Here is an 18,798-nt window from a genome sequence, read left to right on the forward strand (position 1 = left end):
TACAATTAATAAATAATGATATCAGAATTAACTCTCTTTTGCATACTTACAACTGGAAACCTACTTTTGCCCCACCTTGTATTTGCTCATGGGGCTGTCTTCCCCACCACAGGGTAAGTTCCTTGAGGGCAGAATCATGGTTTATTCATTTTTTCTTTCTAAGCTCCTTGGTGTTATTGCTATATTGTATATTTTTTAATAAATTGATGATTTTTTCAAAAATTCTTTGACCATTGGCTAGCTCAACAGAAGTAAAAGCTTCTTTTGGTCATAGTAGGATGTCCCTGTAGTCAGACACAAGGGGGCAGTGGTGATGGCTGACTGAAAAGGCCTAGGACCTGTCATTCCCCCTCTCTAGAGATAAATAAAATAGTCACATGCTTGTTCTCACTTAGCCTTCAGGAGAGTCTGATGAGGTAGGATTACTATTTCTATGTTTATACAAAAGAAATTTGAGATTCAGAAAAATTAAATTAATAGCCCAGATTGAGCATATTTTATAGCAGTAGAAGTATAACTTGAACTCAGACATTGTTATGGACTGAATGTGTCCTCCCAAAATTCATATGAGGAACCCTTAAACTCCAATGTGGCTGTATTTAGAGATGAGCTCTCTAAAGAATTAATTAAGGTTAAATGAAGTTATAAGGATGAGGCTGTAATCATATATGGATTTTTATTCTTATAAGAAGAGATGCCAGGAGCTAGAGTGGGTTCTCTCTCTCTCTTTATCTCTCTCCCTCTCTCTCTTCACACAAATATACTCACTAAGGAAAGGCAATGTGAGGACATAGCAAGATAGTGGACATTTGCAAATTAGAAATGAAGCCCTCCCATGGAACAAAATTAGCCAGAAATGTGATCTCAGAATTTTAGCTTCTAACTGAGAAAATAAATTTCTGTTGTTTAAGCTTTCCAATTTGTGTTTCGTTATGATAGCCTGAGCTAATATATGTGTTGGTCCAGTTAGCTTTTGCCATATAATAAACCAGTCCATACGTTGGTGTCTTAAAATAACAATAACCATTTTCTTATTTATCATAGTCTCTATGTATTGGAAATTCTGGAAGGGTTCAGATGGGCATTTCTGGCACTGTGGGTATTTTTGTGGTTGTACACAAACTGACTAGAATTGAAAGAGCTGCAGGCTGGCTGGGCACCTCCCTCTCCTCATGAAGGCTCACAGTCTCTTCGAGGGGTCTTTATGCACAGGCTACTGGACTTTCTAATAGCATGAAAGCCTCAGGGTTATCAGATAGCTTACATGGTACAAGAAGGTGTCAAGAATTAGCATTCCATCAAATAAGGCATCACTATTGTCTTTAATGACCTAGCCTTAGAAATCATTCATTGTCACTTCCATCCATTTTATTGGCTATGAACAAGTCACCGCCTGATGAGTTGAAGGGAGAAGGTAGCTAGAATGTCCCTCTTCATAGAAAATGGTAAGATTTTGAAAAAATAGTGGGGTGGGGGTCTCTTTTTGGGGCCATTTTTTGAAAGTATAATCTGCTGTAGATTTATTTCAGTCAAGGGCCATGATTTTCCCATAATAATTTTGTGATGCTAAAACAGAAACCCTCCCCTCATTAAGGGATTTAAATGTTTAATTTAGAAAAAAGAAATGAGCCATTATGAGTTATTTAAGACGAGCTGAGTAGTACCCATTTCCATTTGAATAAGGGACCTAGGATCACAAAGGGCATGTCCAAACAGATGCTTTTAAAGTAACTCCCTTGGCTATGTGCTCAGGAGAGGGCTTGGGGTCTATGCGGTCAGGTGAAAGAATGACTCATCTTCTCATAAAGCCAGGGAACTAAAGAGCTCTGAGCTTGGCCACTAGTATGAGGGGATCTCACATAGGAATGAGAAATGAGCAACTTTGGTTGACCTCAGATTCCCTCCCAGAGCAGAGGCAGGACCAGTGGTGGGGGAGTAAGAGAAGATGAAGGAGTAATGGTGGTATGAGAGGGAGATGGGTAGCAGGAAATCCACAGACTCGGCAGTGGTGTGCTGGATGGGAACAGCTGGATGGAAGTGTACTACAAAGAAAATGAGAAACTGAATCCTCAAGCAGCTCCACCCAGAAAGGCAGCAAGTAGAGAATTTTGCTTAATTACAAAAGAACCTTTAGTTGCCCACTAAGGAAGAGAAATCACAAAACCACTGTCTGATAGGAAATTATCTCTTAGAATGGGGTTTCTGGGTACCCAACTTCTCTTATTCCTGTAAGAGGCTTGCTGGAACGCAAACAGACCCTGTATGTCTTGTATTCACAGCGCCTTGCCCCAGCCTTGGTGATATCAAAAAGTGAAAAGAATGAAAAAAAAATCACTTTCAATAGATCTGAACTTGGTTCACAAAGAAAGACCAAGTATTGCTGAGTCTACTCATAACCACGTTAATCAAGAACCCAAAATGCTTACGAAGTTCTTGGTGCTCCCTCTGTCAGTTGTTTCCCCAAAATAAGTCACAGGGCGAGAGTAGCATGGTTAGCTAAGGACTCAAGGTGGAGCAAAATGATATTAACTCATATTTTTAAAAGGCAGAAGTTCTTTCATATATGAATTTTTAAAAACTGAGTCTGAAAGGACCATGGAAAATAAACACTATTATGATCCAATAGAATAAAGTGGGATGATTGAGTTGATTTTCCATGTCCCTTTCCTCTTTTGTGCAACCAATAGTAATACCTTTTTTTTTCATTTTTTTTTAAAGCTAATTTCCCTGAACAGCAATATACTGTTCAGGAGTAACCTCAACTTAGAGGAGACTGACAATAATATAGTTCAGAGAAGTGCGAACCAGGTTTCTAGTGTCATTTCCTTAACACATTCCTTCCCAGTTTCAAGAAGACGTTCTATTGTTGGAAGCAGATTAGTGCAAAATCCTTGATCCTGAATCTCCCCTACGCATACACTAGTCACCAAAACTAGGGGGCCAAAGTAATTCATAGGAGTAGACTATAGAGACTTAAGCCTTGAAGGAATAAATTCAAATTTTTCATAAATATTTGGAAGAGCATAAGAGAAAAAGGTTATCTACTGATGTATTTCCTTCCCAGCTTAGCATATTTTCTGTTAACAATCCTTCATCACAGAGAGTCATGTCAAACCTCCCGTTCCCACCCCATCACCACCTCCGGAATTCAAAGTGTTCTGAAGAACCACTGTCAACCTGAGGGCATATGGTCTGAGGAATGAGCAACACTTTCCCTCTACTTGAGAAGCTCATCCTACTCTGCTAGGGGAATGCTTCAAGGTGAAGAAAAGAGAATACCACAAAGTCAGCAGATTCAGTCTCAGTGCTCAGTGGAAGGGCAGCTGATCAAGCCTAATTAGTGTGGTTCCCATAAAAGTGGCTGCCTTTCCAATGCCTTCCTGCCGATTACCCCGCAGCACTTTTTGATAATCCAGTGGCAGGAATTTTCTATGAAGTATTATCTTCAGAACTGTTCTCCCTAGAAGGCTCACAACCCTGGAATATTTTTTTCATCCTGTTTCAACAACCCACAGATTTTAGAGTAGAATGCAGAGTCAAATTAATAGGAAGGCAAGCTGGGTATCCACCTAGGATGCAGATCTAAAGGGGGAACTAAAACATCGCTGGAATAAATTGGCAAAATGTAAATTGGTTTCACTCCTCACTGGTGTCAACCTATCTGTGTTAAGTACTTTTGTGAATCACACATGAGCTTGCTGTCAGCTGAGTTCATAATCAATAATGCATGTTTTGCTTACCAGGAATGAGTGGCTTAGTTTAATTATCTAAATGTTAAACCTTGTAATTTGCCTCCCAATATATTGTCTCATTTAGGAAATTGCAAAAGAAACTTTAGAAAACTATAGAAAACATGATAAATATTTTGGATCTTTTTATTCCCCTCCTTCTGTAGCTAGTGAAGCTAGTGACTGTTTTTATATACAGTTTGTGTTAGTTTAATAAAAATCAGTTTCTTCTCAGTTTCCATTTAAAAAAGATGTACAAATATTTAAAGAAAATATGGTATAAGAGATGCCAATCTTCCTAGAGCAACTGCATTATCTCTAGTCAACCCAAAGTGACACAAGATCCATTTAATCAGTATCTCCGCATCTTTGTTCAGCATCTTTGTTCAGCATCTTTGTGTGGGAGGCAATCCATAAATGGAAGGTATTGAGAAGTAGCATTGACCTTCAAAGGCTCATTTACTAGCTATGTTGTTATTAAATACTCAGCTCCTTAACTTTAGTGAACCATGCTTTTGACTGTTCTTTTTTTTTCTCCTTTCTTCACTATTAACTTCTCTACGCTTATAGAATCATTTCCTCAATTATACTCAGGAACATTATTTTGCTGTTTGGCTAACCTCCAATTCATCATTAATTATGAATTCTCTGTCCTTTATAATTCATTAAGAAACATCATGAAAATTCTACATCAAGTTAATTTGGTTTCACTCAGTCTTTGAAGACTGACCACAGTTTTTAAAAGATTTGATATGTGTCAGGCACCGGGCTAATGGCTAAATGACTATTATACAGTTATACAATATTTATTTTATCTTCAAAATAACCTTCTAAAATAGATACTATATCCATTTAAGAAAAAAATCAAAGTGAAATACATTGTACTTTTCTTGTCTGTTTCACAGACAGTGAGTAGCAAAACTAGAATTTGATCCCTGGTATGTCAATTTACCTGACATCAAAATCCATGCTCTACAACCTGGCACTAATTGTCATTCTTATCTACCATATATTATGTCAGGTGGACCGTGCTTGGCACTGTGCCCTTTGCATTCATTTCAGAGGGTTTCACCTAAACTCATAGAGGCTAAATAACTTTCTAAATGGTCTCACAGCCTGTGAGTGGCAAAGCTAAAGGTCAAAGTCAGTCCTGTTCTCTCCAGGTGTACGACTGACCATAGCATGTCTCTACCTTTAGGAAGAATGTGGGGGTTTGTTTGGAATGACTGAAAGACTGACAATTCCCTCAGTACCCAGCAGTCCCACTGATTCTGCATAAATAAAGGCTTCCAGCACTACTGAACTTACAGTCTTTGGGAGTGAGTATTTTTTGTGTAGCTGTGAGAACCCCTTATGAATACATTGGTTACTACATCCTTAATTCTTTCTAGGAACTTCTGAATGCTATCTGGTCAAATTTTCTCACATACAAAAATTACCTTTATCTAGCCCTGGCTGGTGTGGCTCAGTGGATTGAGTGCCAACCTGCAAACCAAAGGGTCGCCAGTTGATTCCCAGTCAGGGCACATGCCAGAGGTCCCTGGTTGGGGGCTTGTGAGAGTCAACCATATGTTGATGTTTCTCTCCCCTTTGTCTAAAAATAGATAAATAAAATCTTAAAAAAATAAAAACTTAGGCCCTGGCTGGTGTAGCACAGTGGATTGAGCACGGGCCTGCGAACCAGACAATCGCGGTTCGATTCCCAGTCAGGGCACATACCGAGGTTGCAGGCCGGTTCCCTGCAGGCCAGTTCCCAGCAGGGGATGCATAAAAGGACACCATACATTGATGTTTCTCTCCTTCTCTCCTTCCCTTCCCCTCTAAAGATAAAAAAATATAATCTTAAAATAAATAAATAAAAATAAAAACTTAATCTTTAAAAAATTACTTTTATCTATTACCTCTCTGAGACTTTAATAAGGGCTAGACTTGCCCTCTACACTTTTGTCCCTAATAGTCTATTAGGTAAGTGAACAGTCTACAAATACTTACCCTAAATTATTTTTTAATTTTATTTTAGAAAAAGTAGAGAGATAAAAATCTACATTAACATAAATACTTAGCTTGTTCACATAGTAGCATTTAACAAATAATTCCTTTGTCATATCAGTTTAGGTAGCTGTTGTGGTTGCCCACTACCTGGGCTCTTGGGATGGGTTGCTTAAGACATGGCTTCCAGTAAACTACCTCCCTACCACACACACACACACACACACACACACACACACACACACACTCTTCTTTTGGTATCCATGCCCTCATACAGTCTAAATTTAGTGACTTGCCTCTGATGCATAAAATATAGCTCAAGTGATGGGTACCATTTCGATGATTACATTATAAAACAATGTTGACTTTCATCTTGCTAAAACTCTTTTTCTTGCTGCTGTTCTCTTGACCTCTCGCTTTCTCACTTTGATGAAACAAGCTGCCACATTGTGAGATGTGCAGTGAAGATGTTCATATGGCAAAGAACCAAGGGAAATCTCTGTGTAACAGCTCGGGAGGGACTGTGTTTTAGTCCAGTAACTCACAATGAAATGAATCTTGCCAATAACCAAGAGAATGAGCTAGGAGCATGTCCTTTCAGGTCAAGCCTTGAAATGACTAGAACCTTGTTAGAGAACCCAGCTAAGCATAACCAAATTCCTGAGCCAGAGATACCGCAAGATAATAAATGTGTATTATGTGAGTCTGCTAAGTCTTGGGGCAATTTGTTACAGAGCAATAGATAACAAATACAGCTCATTACTCCCAGCATACCTCAGGAGTTGTGCTGAGACCTGCCATGGTCAGGACGGGCTATCCTAGGGACACTGGAATTTGCATCCTCAATGGACACCATTTCCTCTATATTTTGAAGTTCATATTTCTGAACTGGGTGCTCATTTGCTTTCATTGTTTGCTCCTTAGGACGCAAAACTCCATTTTCTTCAGAAATATATTCTCCCTGTTACTGGGATGCCACCATGCAGTTGTCTACCTGTCTTGCCCTCACAGAGCTTTATTTGGGCCCTAAATAAGGACTGACAAACAGGCATTCTTCCCTGACTGTCAGCCCTCATATTTAATTATCAATCTTGTTTCACTTTTATAATTATAACAAATAAGAAATATTTGTACCAGCCGAGAGCACAGAGTGCAGAGCTCGGAGTTATGGACAGGGTTGCACAGGACCCACAGGCCATGCCAAGATGTGGCAGCCTCCTTGCCCACCAGAAAGTTTTCCAAGAATCGGCTGTGCATGGGCATTGGGTCTGCTGGCTGGACCAGGATTGTGTTCTGTGTCCTTGCCAGACTGAGCCACCTCCTGGCCATGCTCCTGGGGAAGACCTAGAAGACCAAGTTCTAAAAAGACATCACTGGGAAAAAGCCAGATCCTTTCTGTAGTCATCTTCACAACCAAGTGCCTGGATTTGTCAGTGTCATCTCCATCTTCAACACAGTGGTGAAGGTGGTTTTTTTCCTCTGTGCCTATGTCAGTGCACATGATCTATGGGAGATTTTGGAAAATGTTTGACAGTGAGAATGATACATTCCTCCTGGAGTTTCCTCTGGTCCCATTCATTGGGTTCTTTTTCCTTAATAATTATAGTTTCACTATAGTTCCCTAGAGATCCTCTTAATTTTCTCTATCTGGAATTGGTGGCCATCTCACCCCAGGTCTTCATGACCAGCAAGACTGAAGAGGTTGGAGACCATTATTACTCACTTGCTGTTCTTTCTTGGGCTGTATAGGGCACTCTGCCTGCCTCACCAGATCAGGCGCTACAAGACTGAGAATTTCTATGACCAAATTGAAGTGGTGTCTACAGTAGCACAAACCATCTTCTACCATGACTTCTTCTACTTATACATAACCAAAGTCCTTAATAGAAAGAAACTAATTCTTCCAATGTCAATTTGAGGACCTTCAGAGAACATGAGCATAAAGCCAACTATTTAAGATGTTCTACTGGGTGACTTATGACTCAGATCGAATGTTAAAATTAAGGCCAGAAAAGAGCTTAGTGTGGGGTGGGCTGGGAAGGGAGTAAAAGAAAGAATACTGTAGTTGAAAAATAATTTTAAAAAAAGAAAATAAAAAGCTTAGTGTAGATGGATTTCAACAAAACACGGATCATTACATCTAGAAGACTTCATCAATAATGTCTCTTTTATATAGGTAACTAAAAACCTGGGTCAGTTACACACCCATAGTTCCATACAATGTCAACAGGAACACCAAGAAACCTTAGGTATCTAACTTACAAATGGGACAAATAAACTACTGCTTTGTAAAAAAGCAGAAAAAAATATTTGTAACAGTTTTACATTGATAATAATAGCTATATGTTTAATAATAACTTCAACAATAGTTTTCTTTGAGTGCTTATATGTGTCAGACACTATGCTGAGATCTTTATATGAGTTTTATTACATAGATGGTAAAAATGTTTTAATTATTCTACCCACTATTCTATGTTTTTTTAAATTTAAGGATGAGAATAAAAGGGCTTTATGGAGATTATGTGACTTGCTCACAGTCACACAGAAAGAAATGGAACTGGGATGTGAACCTGAATCCTGACCATCTGTCTCCAGAGGCTACATACAGAATATAGAAAATACATTTTCTAAAGACTTAATTCTTTAGAGTAAGTTTAGGTTCACAGCACAAATTGAGGGGAAGGTACAGAGATTTCCCTTACACTCCCTTCCCCAACACACGCACGGCCTTCACATTATCAACATCCTCCACCACATTTTCACTTTTGTTAGAATTGATGAACCTCCATGGACACATGACAATCACCTCAACGTCCGTAGTTTACATTAGCATTCACTCTTGGTGCTGTACATTCCATAGGTTTGGATAATGTATAAAGACACATAACCACCATTATAGTATCATACAGAGTATTTTTACTGCCCTAGAAATCCTCTGTGCTCTGTCAATTCATCTAACCCACATCTCTAATCCCAGTAAAAAAGTATAAAGTCAATCGAAGTCATCACAAATTCTATCAGAAATAATATTTACCTCATTTGTTTTCTAGTTTCTTTCTTTTCTCTTTTAATTTGGCTTATTTTATTTTTATTTTTTATTGTTTCTTTCATGTCTATACATAGAAATGTATTTTATTGGGTAAAAAATCCACTTTTTCCATTTAAAATTGCATTATGAATGTTTTTGATGCCATGTTTTAAAAGAAATGATTTCTAACTGGTATAAAATATATGAGCTTATTACATACTTTAATTTTAAGTAATTAGTATATTCTTCTTGAACATATTTCTAAATGTTTTCTAATGAATATAAAAAATTATGCAATATTCTTGAATATGAAGATTTATATTCAAGGGTATAATCTTTAACTGCATATTTAATGCTTAGTTATTTTCTTAGCATAAATCCTTAGAACTGGAAATACTAGGTCAAATGTAGATTTTTAAAGCTCTTGTTATACAGTAAAAAATAATTTTTAAAAAAGGAAAATTAAGTCACATTTCCTTAAACTATTATTTTCGTGCTTGCATGCTTGCCAAAACTATCTAAGTCTTTTCATTATTTCAAAGTTTTCAATAACTAAAAAATTCATATCAAAATATTTTTATTTTTTATTGAGTGTAGAAAAATTATTCAAATGTTCATTCACTTATATCTAAATTAATTAACTTGATGCTATGTTTATTGGCCAAGGGAGAAGTGAGGATGGTGCATGGAGCAGAGGGAAAAGGCTGAATGGAAGTACAGAGCTATGAGATGCCAGCAGTGGAAGGCAAATGGGCACCATTATAGGACTTTAAGGTGGAATTGACAGGACAGTAATTACATTTTAATAATATTATTGTGGAGACCAAGTATAGGGTAAATCCCCAAATAGGAAATAAAGTGAATGGGTAGCACCAGAAAAGTCACTTAAAAGCTAGTCTAGTAATTGACAGAAGGTAATAGGAATCAAGGCAAGTCAAGAGGCAGTGGCTAGGAAAATGGAAATTAAGAAAAAAATGAAGGCACATTTAAGTAGAATCAACAGAGCTTGAAGACTTCTTGGATGCAGGAAAAAAAAAAAGAGAAATCCAAGGTGATAGCCAGATTTCTGGTTGGTGAAACTTGAATTTTAGGACCTGACTAGGTTAAGAATAAGAAGAACACTGGGACAGCCACTTCCAGCAGCCAGTCAGCCGTTCAGATTTGTCACTTAAAAGAAAAGTGGGGGTTGGAGACAAAGTTTAGAGAATGCTAGGACTAACTTGAGGTTCCTTCTATAAGACGCAGTTTTAACACTTGTAATGTGGAAAACAGTGCTGAATTTATGGAATTGTGGAAAAAGAGTGAGTGAAATAATGTTTATAAATGTTTAGTTTAGTGCCTAGAGCATAGTAAACACTAAATAATTAAAGCTAATTTATTGTTATCCAAAAGAAGGCTAACATTCAAGAGGAGGAAAGACTCCCAAATTCATTTTACAAGTATTATCTAATTCTAAAACCAGATAAAAACATTACAAAGAAAGAGAATTGTAGGCCAATATGCCTAACGAACATATTTAAAAAATCCTCAACAAAATATTAGCAAACTCATTTCAGCAAAACATTTAAAATATCATACACCATGATCAAGAGGAATTTATTCCTGGGATGCAAGGTTGGTATAATATTGCAAATAATTAATATGTATCACATAAACAAAATGAGGTTGATAAAACTCATATTATCATATCGATAAATGCAGAAGAAAACATTTGGCAAAATCCAGCACAAATTTATAATAAAAAACCTTAACAAAGTGGGATTAGAGGGAACATACCTAAACATAATAAAGGCCATATATGATAAACCTACAGCCAACATCATACTCAAGGGGGGAAAAACTGAAAGTGTTTCCTATAAGATCAGGAACAAGACAGTGATGTGCACTTTCACCTTTCTTATTCAGCATAGTCCTGGGAGTCCTAGCCAAATCAATGAGATAAGAAGAAGAAATAAAAAGCATCAAAATTGAAAAGGAATGAGTAAAACTATCATTACTTGCAGATGACCTGTTACTGTATATAGAGAACCCTAAAGATTACACCAAAAATTAAAAAATTAAAAAACTTCTACAACTATTCAAAGAATTCAGTAAAGTAGCAGGATACAAAATAAATATTCAGAAATTGTTTGAATTTTTATATACCAATAATGAACCATAGAAAGAGAAACAAAATAATCTTTTACAACGTCATAAAAAAATGTAACTAAAAATAAATTTAACCAGGAAGGTAAAATATCTGCATTTGGAAAATTATAAGACACTGAAGAAAATACAAGTAAATGGAAGCATGCACCATGCTCAGGGTAGGAAAAATTAACATCATTAAAATTTTCATACTACCCAAAGCAATCTATGTATTCAATGTAATTCCTTTCAAAGGAAGTAATCTAAAAATTTATATGGAAACATAAAATACCCCAGCAATCTTGAGAAAGAAGAACAAAGTTAGAAGCATTATGCTACCTGATTCAAACTATACTATAAGGCTATAGTCATCAAACAGTGAGGTACTGGCATAAAAGCAGACACACATATCACTGGAGCAGAATAGAGAGTCCAGAAATAAACCCACATCTATGTGGTCAATTAATACATGCCAATAGAGGCAAGAACATACAATGGGGGAGAGACAGTCTATCCAATAAATAGTGTTGAGAAAATTGGACAAATTGGTGCAAAAAAAACTTAACCACCTTCTTATACCATATTAAAGGATAAATTCAAAATAGATTAAAGACTTGAAACCATAAAAGTCCTAGAAGTAAACATAGGCATTAAACTCTCTGACATTTCCTTTAGCAGTATTTCTTCTGGCATAGCTCCTTGAGCAAGGGAAGCAAAAGAAAATATAAGCAAATAGGACTACGCCAAACCAAAAATTTTTCCACTGCAAAGTAAACCATAAATAAAATAGAAAACCTACTGAATGGGGGAAGAATTTGCCAATTATACATCCCATATGGGGTTAATATCCAAAATTTATAAAGGATTCATGCAACTCAACACACACACTAAAGAACAATCCGACTAAAAAATGGACAGAGAACCTGAATAGATGTTTCTCCAAAGAGGACATAAAGATGGCTAACAGATATAGGAAAAGAGGTTCAGCATCACTAATCATCAGAAAAGTAAAAATTAAAACCACAATGAGATATCAATGCACATCTGTCAGAATGGCTATCATTAATAAGTCAACAAACAAGTGTCGATGAAGGTTTGGATTTAAGAGAACCCTTGTATACTGTTGGTAGGAATAAAGATTGGTGTAGTAATTATGGAAAACAATATGGATGTTCCTCAAAAAATTAAAAATTAAATTGCCTTATGACCCAGCATTTTCACTTTTGGGTATATATCTAGAGAAACCCCAAAACACTTACTTGAAAGCATATGCTCGTTGCAGTGTTGTCTGCAATACTGCAATACTGCAAGATATGGTAGCAACCCAAGAGCCCATCAACAGACAAGTGGATAAGAAACATATGATACGTATATATAATGGAAATATACTTGGCCATAAAAAATGAAATATTAAACATTTATGACAACTTCCATAAACTTAGAGGGTATCGTGCTAAGTGAAGTCAGTCAGACAAAGACAAATACCACATGATTTCACTTACATGTGGAATTCAAAGAGCAAAATGAATGAACTAATGAAACAGAAACAAGAGATGAGACTGATAGTTTCTGTTTCTTCAGAGGGGAGGAGTGTCGAGGGCTGGGTGGAAAAGGTGAGGGGATTAAGAAGTACATATTGGTAGTCACAAACAGTCATGGGAATGTAAAGTACAGCATAAGGAATATAGTCAATAATATTGTAAAAACTATGTATGGTGGTAGGTGGCTACTTGAAATATTGAGGGGTCCACTTTGTAAAGTATACGGTTGTCTAATCACTATGCTATCCACCTGAAACAATAAAAAATAACCTTGAATGTAAACTATACATTCAACACAAAAATAATACGAAGTAATAATGAATGTAAACTATATACCTGAAACACTAAAAAATAATATTGAATATAAACTGTAATTCAAAAATTATTTGAAAAGGAGGAAGACTAGATTGGTCATCAGTAAATCATACTTAACAGATATTGAGACTGACAAGTCCTAAAATGCACTGGGGTAACGCTGCAATAGGGTGAATCTAGGTCGTCATGCTAAGAGCAGTTTCTGTGAAGAAGTAATGCTGGTTGAGAGAGTTAGGAGTTGTTTGGAAGTATGCCAAAAGCAAAAGATGGATGAGCGTGAATTTCAAACAAGAAATAAAAGAAGAAACTATGTTGTTTTGTCCCTGTAGTAGGCAGGAAATCACCACCCCCTCTCCTGCCCAGCAAATGCCCATATCCTAATCCTTGGAACCTGTGAGTATGTTACCTTACATGGCAAGAGGGATTTTGCAGGCATGATTAAGTTAAAGGATTTACAGTGGGGAAATAACCTTGGATTACCTGGGTGGGTGAAATGTCATCACAAGAGTCCACATAAGCATGAGGATTACAAGGAGGGTCAGAGTCAGAGAGGGAGATGTGATGACAGATGCAGAGTTCAGAGAGAGGCAGCCGCGAGCCAAGGCATGTGAGCAGCCTCCACCAGCAGGAAAGATAAGGAGCAGATTCTCTCTTTGAGTTTCCAGAAGAAGATACTTCTGGAGATTGTAGTTATGTAGAACTCCTTTCAGACCTCTGACCTCCAGAACTGTAAGACAAAATAGGTGTTGTTTGAAGCCACAAGCTGTGGCAATGAGTTACAGCAGCCTTGGGAAAATCCTACAGCCATAGGAAATCAGGGCGCGGTGGGGGCGAGATCCAGATCCATGCTAAGGGCTTAGTCTGGGCTTGGACAGGCATTTCAGCAGCCCATCTGACTCAAACACTTGCCTAATCGCTCCCAGCTGCTGATCAGCACAGCTGTGATTAAAGTCTAGAACCATGTCTGACACACAGTAGGTGCTCAGTTAATATAAAAGGAATGGATGAATAATTCAAAACATCTTAAGTATTTATTACACTTTTATTTCACTTCTATTTTTCCCACCTCCTCACATGCCATATAAACTACGCTCCAAATTTTAAAAGCTGTCTTATTGCTTCCAAATTTTTTTTCATCTCATGTGTTTGAGTGCAAAACAAAAGTTGAAGTGTAAACTAATGTTGATGAATGTCCTTTCTTGTCTACAGAAGAACTAATTCAAACCAACCTTCTCTCATTTCTCTCTTGAATGCAAAGTTGATCTGAACAATTTGACCTCATTGAGGTGAGTTAGCAATTTAGAGGCTATATGTACAGGCTTAAGCAGCACTGGGATGTGTCGTTACATTTTTACAAATTTCTTTAGAGGGAGCGAACAATAAAGATGAAAAGCAACAACCGTGCAAAGTACATATTGTAGTCGACTTGAAAGGGTACAGCAAGCTCCTGCTCAAAAAGAACAGCCCCTGCGGCTGAGCTCCTGGTCTTCCCTGTATTCGTTTCTTGCTCCCACTGACATTCTTTGAAAGGCGCAAGCTCATCATTTAATTGGACATTCGAAGGAACCACTGTTAACCACGTGGTCCGCTGTGATGAAGTTCAAAATGTGGGTGAGATTTCCTCCAGGAGTGGAAGAAGGGCCTAGATTTATTGTCATTCTTCAGCCTAAGCCTTGCCTCCCTTGAGATATTTAATTTGAACTTAGTCACATGACACGCTTGCTTGCCCCTACCTTCCAGGACCCCTTGCCCATCGACTTGTTTCAGCCTGCCTGCATCTCTAAAGAATGTTTTCAGATGATCTTTTCTCCCCCTAAGCATTTTATCTAATACTTTAGAAGATTACATTTTAAATACAGTTCGCATCTTCCGTCTGTCTCTTTCTTACCTCTCTTGACATTTCCTTCCTTTCTCTTTGTTTATACCTGCCTTCAGTCAATAAGAATAAGAATTTGACATTAATGTTGATGAGAAATGGAAGCAAAATATATTGAAGAGAATGTGGAAAGGTTCCTGGGGAAGGGGGATAAAGAGTGAATTTATTAACCTAATTAAAAAGATAGCAAATTATTTTCATTATTATAATCAGAAGATCATAAACTACCTTTTCACGATTCCTAGACTTGCCCATTCTCTTCACCACTGAGGACTGCACTGCGGATTTCCATGGCAACTCTCCATGATTGTTGTTATGCCAAAGCAGTAATTATCACAGCCACAAAAGGAGACTGGTCGTTTTCTCAGCAGGGTAAGAAAATAACTGTGGTCTATGGAGGATCCAAGGAAGATAAATCATTTAAGCCCTTCCTGCCTAACTACATTCTGAAGTATTCTCTACCAGGTTTGAAAAAAACTGTTACTTATGAGTTTATTGATTTGGGAAGCTGAGTGAACTCTCTCAGGTCACTAAGGCACCCTGCAAAACCACAAATCTACCATGGGCCTGGGCAACTGTGGTTGGCTACTGGTTACGGTGTTGGCTATTAGTGTGTTGTTTGCAAATGGACAGAAGCGATATAGAATGTCATTTTAGAGGCTTTCATACAGAAAGTGGAGACGGTTTGAAGGTGCAGGTGCACTCACTCACACACACACATGCACACTCATTCTCCAACCTTAGAAGACTCCTCAGTTGTTATGATTACTTGGCTGAAGTATATAGAGAAAAACTCTGTTCATAAATGTGCTGTTATCTAACATGAATAGTATTTTAAATAAACTTCGCTTACTCTCTATGTTTGAAATGGTGGTCAGCATAGCAAAGGAATCCATAAAACCATACAGACTAGAGCTTTCTGATGACACATTTTTCAAATGCTTCAGTTGATAAGGTGGTCTACAAAGAAGCAGTAATTTTTGTGTAATAGTCTTTGCTTTCATAATTAAGGCTGTAACAGAGAAATGCCTACTGGTTATCAGTGAGATTTGCAACTCATGTGCCTCCAAAGCATCGCTCTCTGTATGTTCTACATACAGAGAAATTCTCTATTACTCAACAAATACAAATCTTTTGGAGCCTCTCCTGTGAGTTCACAGTGAATAAAACAACCATTTTCCGATAGTCCCAGAACTTACATTCTAGTGGTGGAAAACAGTCAAACATGAATAAATACTTGTATGTCATAAGACAGCTTATAATGGGTATTCTTTAAAAAAAAAGCAGGATAAGAAGGATAGATACTAATAGGAACAAGGGTAATTTTATGTGGAGTGGTTAAAAGAAGGCCTCTCCCAGGAGGTGACATGTGACATTTGAGCAGAGTCTTAAAAGAAACACCTTTTCAGCATCGCTAAATGCTCTCAGATCCCCACACCACTTTCTGTAAATCTGAAGATGAAACAAACATCTGCCAGATGAAAGAATAAAAGGTAAAGACGGGAACTGTGAGTGATAAATCCACACCGATCCAGTTCAGGGACTAATTTATGTTTCCAAAGCATGTTCAGAGAAAAAGTTAAAAAGAAATCCCCACCCTGGGACCCTTTGATGAATCACCAGTAGCTAATTGTTGCCGAGCATCGCACAGGCATGACATATCATTTGAAATCTGGGTGGATTTCAGAAGAGAAATGTTATTGCATTTAAACAATACCATTAGCCAATCTGATTTCACTTACTGGTGTGCACTTTGTTCCAGCTATCTAGTCTAAAGATGAATTGCCCAATGGTTCTATTGTCAAAATGACAGCGTGAAAAGAGAAGCATGTGGCTTGTAATAATAATGTGGTACATGTGTAGAAGGTCAGAGAAGCAACAGATTAACATTCCAGGGAAAGATTTCCCCTGGGACATCTCTTGAAAGTATCAAAGGCCAAAGATCAGGACACTGATAATGTGTCTGGCATTGGTGGTGAAATTGTTGTATGTATTTAGCTCTGCTGAGGACAGAGCTGTGTTCTTTTCAATTAGTTGATGAAATCTCCCCTGAACAAAGAAGCCAACCATGGAAACTCGTTCAGTGCAGCTGAATGACTGGGAATGAGGTTGGGAGGACATACAAGTTGCTTATTTGTGATTAATAAAAGGTATTTGGATATGTTCCCTTCATATATAATCCCCCACCTCAGAGATTTAAGCCTCCATATAAAGCATGACATTTCTTCATTAAATTTTAAACCAAATTCTCAAGCTTGCAACCTTTCTGCAAGGTGAAACTGAGGACGATGGATGGGTGAGACCTGCGTCCTTTCTAACAGGCAAAAGATTCCTGGCTTTGAAACCGGATTCCAAAATTTACTGCTCTGCAAAAACAACTTCATTTTCCTTATTTTTAGAATGGGGAAAATAGGCAGAGCCCAAACATTTGTAAGCAGATTTAAAAAGACGATGTTTATGAAGCGCTTAGTAAATTCACAATGAATGGGACTATTGCTAAGTTTTATAGCTTCTCGGTCACGTCTTTGACAGTCCTGCTGCCTCATCTTCCCCTGCCCCAGCAGGCCAATGCCAGGTGATTCCATGCACGTTAGGAGGAAAGGGCAAGTTTTATTTCCATTTCTAAATATAAACACCTCTTAATTTCAAGAACAAAGATTGTATACTTTGTTTAAAACCTCCTTTGTGTTTACTGTCAAAATATAAAGATCTGAAAAAATTGAAAAATTTTTACTGGAAAACATCAGGAAATAAGTAAAATACCTGTGATTTGAAAAGTATGAAGAAAACATCACAGCGGTAATGTTGGAGGCAGTGGGCACAGTGCGTCGAGTATCGATGCTGGACCCAGTGTGCGTGTGTGCACTCCAGCCCCCTACCACTGGCTGGGAAACCTCCAGCAAGTCACCTAATCTCTCTCAGCCTCGCCTTCTTACCTGTAAAATGGGCAAATAATAGTGCCCATGTCACAGGGTAGATAGAGGATTAACTAAACCTAGAGAAAGCTCAAAACAATACACATCACTATAAAAATTTTTGATTACTTAACCCATCAAAAAATGTAATTCCAACCATGAAAGTGTTTTGAGGAAACAATGTTTTTCAGATGAAAATGTCAGTTTTGATTTATAATTGTATTAGTAATGTGGATGGTGGTGTTATTACTTCTTTGTTGTAGATTTTATTTCTTTAGATACACATAAGTGCCTTAGATAGCAATAAGTTAGGCTCACAATGAACTGGCTTAACTTTAAATTGTTTTGAGAGCACAGGTCTCTTCCCAGTGAGATCCCTGGAGCCCATCAGAGCAGCGCCCTGCAAGAGACCAGGCCTCTGCCTCCCTCTCTGGGGACCCAGGTCCAGCTCCACTCTCAGTCCCCTCCTTCGGCACCATCCTGGAAGGCCCAGGAAGTGACTTGAGGATTCCAAAGAAAAGTTTCATGAAGATATAATGTCTCAGGGTGGGATGTACAGATATATATATATATATATATATTTTAAATCTGGTCTCTTTAATGACTTGGATAGCCAAAGTTTGGGTTCAGATGTACACAACCAACAAATATAAAACCTTGGGCAAAACTCCTAATCCTTTCAAGGTTCTCAGACAACGACATCAACTCCTCTACTCTCTCGACAATTATCGCTTGGTCATCTTTGAATCAACAATAGAATGAAAATGGACCTTAGGTTGCTGCTTTGGAAGCCTCGCCACCATTGCCTGAGGCAGAGGCAGGCTGGTGGGCTCTAAAGCGAGGGGTTAATAGATTCAACAACTGCTTGAGGAATTTCTCTGAAAACAGAGGCTTGAAGAACATTGGCAGAAAGAGATGGGAGAAAACGTAAATGGCTTATGAGAAAGAGCCAAATGGCCCTTTTCTGTCTCCTAAGAGACTGAATATCCTGTCTTGTAGAATGTTATTTCTTATAAAAGGCTTCTGGAAATGCACTTTCTTACCAAAATTCAAAGCAGGGCCACAAATCATTTATAGGAGACAAAAAACAATAAGTAGTGTCAGCACAAAGGAATATATTTTACTTTGCTCTGCCATGAGGAATTATGGTGGGTTGTGATGAGTGGAATATAAAGTAACATAAGTTGCCCGTTGACAACAGAGTTTGAAATTATAAAATGTAAAACCAATATATTTCTTGCACACTATGAAACAGCTGGGGTATTTTTACGGCTTCTAG

The 18,798-nt window shown here is 37.7% G+C and overlaps 1 pseudogene; it reads left to right on the forward strand.

The window, feature by feature from the left end:
* Positions 1–6,972: 6,972 nt before the first annotated feature.
* On the forward strand, positions 6,973–7,635 carry LOC119044024 (ER lumen protein-retaining receptor 3-like; annotated as a pseudogene).
* Positions 7,636–18,798: the final 11,163 nt, after the last annotated feature.

The sequence above is a fragment of the Artibeus jamaicensis genome, unplaced genomic scaffold, assembly GCF_021234435.1.
Source record: "Artibeus jamaicensis isolate MK-2021 breed Jamaican fruit bat unplaced genomic scaffold, CSHL_Jam_final contig_402, whole genome shotgun sequence".
In the NCBI taxonomy this organism is placed as follows: domain Eukaryota; kingdom Metazoa; phylum Chordata; class Mammalia; order Chiroptera; family Phyllostomidae; genus Artibeus; species Artibeus jamaicensis.